Genomic DNA, 2,289 nt, shown 5'->3' with positions numbered 1-2,289 from the left:
GGCTTGCCCTTCGGCTCCGTCGCATTCTGGGAAAATAGGACCTTTCGCATAAATTCCGAGGATTTTCCGAAAGTTGGATTTACGCACAAAAACGAGACACTGTAACAGTTCTGCTGAAAACAGCGTTAGTCCGTGTTAGTTGCATCTAAAATACACAAATTAGAGGCAAAACAATAGCAAAAGTGTTCGGGAAAGTAGATACGTTTTGGCCGTATCAAACGCGCCTCCATCTCCTCGAGATAATGCGCCCTTTTCTTCGTTCCAGGGTTGACCGTAGCCGACGCCGCTGTGAACAGCTGCTCCGCCACCGTCGCTCGTCGCCGGGAACGACGCCGCTGTTTCGACCCCGACGACCACCGTTCGGAAGCCCCTGCTCCTCCGCATCCAGCGCACGTCATCTCGCCGTTTTCTGCGCGCCAGGGTGAGCACACTCCGCCTCGCCATTTCCCAGTAGCTAGGGTTGCCGCGCAGACGCCTACGCCGTGTCGGAGACGACGGTGTATGCACCGTTGGATTAAATCCAACGGATGCATGCGCAAGCCACCGGGTCCCGCGCGCCAGCGTGGCTGCCAGCTCCTCCCTCCGTTCAAACCGCCCGCTCCCGCGCTGCGGAGCTGCTCCTGGGCCAAATCTGGCCGAGCCCCGGCCCATTTCCCTTTATCCCTTTTCTCTCTTTTAACCAGCCAGTAAATACCTGCTCGGGTTTTAAATCGCTAAAAATCCATCGTTTGACCAAATTAGTTGATTCAAGTTCCTGGATGCTCCCTAATGTTTTCTCTACCACTAGGAGTTGCATGCACATGATTTAGTATTACAGAAGTGTGCCAACAAATTAAACCCTAAAAAGTTGCAGGTTAGGAATTTTAATTCGTGTGATGTTTGTACTGGCTCTTTTTGAATGAGGTCAAATTGTTAGTGATGTGCATGTTAATACCTATCTTTTGGCACTGGTCCCACTTGCAAAAGCCTGTTAGATTTTGCTTTCTAAATAAATTAAAAACTGACCAGAGAGCTCTTCTCTGATTTTTAATTCAAAAACCACACATGCTCTGGAAGCAAATCCAAATGCTACCAGTAGATATAGTGATAGGGTATTTCTTTACCAAAGGAAATGATTTTTAGGGTTATATATTAGGCCTGGTGGATTTATATCTGAAACAGGGCACCTTATCAGTATTTTATTTTTGTAAATTCTTTTACAAATCAGAAAAATACAAATCCAGTGGGGTTAGTTCACATTTGTTCTTAGCCATCCAGGGGTATTCTTTGTTTTGGTTGGAGATGCTCTGGTTAGTGCTGGTCTAAGTTTTGTAATGCTCTGGTCTCTGTCTTAATTAAATTGTCTAGGTCAGTAGAGATTTTATTTGTATATGATTCTTGTGCAGGTGTGTTATGCATGTCATTAGCTTTCTGTAGATATGCTGCATGCATTTTTGTGACTTCCAGAAAGATTTAGGTTAATTAATTGGTTCATAAATCAATTCTGGAATTGCAAAAATCATATCTTTGGTTTTAAAATCATAAAAGGGTGAAACCACTTCCAGTAGCTTACATTTGTCAACCTCTACATACTGTGATTTTATCAAATTTTTGTGTGCATTATTCTGGAAATGGTTTGTTGATTGGTATGGCGTGTTTCTTTTATTTTTGCGACGATAGATTCGAACGCCGCCGGAGACGAAGGAGGAGGTGACTTCGGGGGATTTGAAGAGGACGACCAGGGACACTTTGCTGAGCAAGGCAAGCCACCTCTTGATGCATCTCTGATCCTATATATCTTATTCTTGCATTATTACAGGTTTTATAAAAGTGCATGTCTTCTATTTATTTGCCGGTGGTTAGTGCCACCCGGAGTTTTATTATTCCACCCTTAGGGTGCAGCCCTCGTCGGTACCTACTGGACACATATCTATTTGCGATATGGTGCTTATCACCATGTCATCCTTGTCTCCATTTTTCGAAGAAGAACTGGGACTATAGGTTGGGAGCCCTGGAAAAATGATTATGAAAAATGTTTTTCTGAAATGAAGTTTTCGAAAACCTTGGAATGGGGTAGCCCTGCCCAAGTGTGGGTTTTTAAAAGGAAGAACTTTTTATGGAAGGAAGATTTGCTGGAGGCAAGTGGAGAAAAGAAAATGTTTTCGAAAACTTTAGCGCCTAAGTACTCACCTGGACTGAAAAACGAGTGCAACCACATTACCCCAAAGTGGGCACGGGCGTAGCGTAGTAGTTTGTCTCGCCTTAGTTTGGGTCCTGCAAGTGTAGTGGCAGTCCGACCATGGACGCTTC

The sequence above is a fragment of the Lolium rigidum genome, chromosome 6 (assembly GCF_022539505.1).
Source record: "Lolium rigidum isolate FL_2022 chromosome 6, APGP_CSIRO_Lrig_0.1, whole genome shotgun sequence".
In the NCBI taxonomy this organism is placed as follows: domain Eukaryota; kingdom Viridiplantae; phylum Streptophyta; class Magnoliopsida; order Poales; family Poaceae; genus Lolium; species Lolium rigidum.
Note: the sequence above shows the minus strand (reverse complement) of the source record.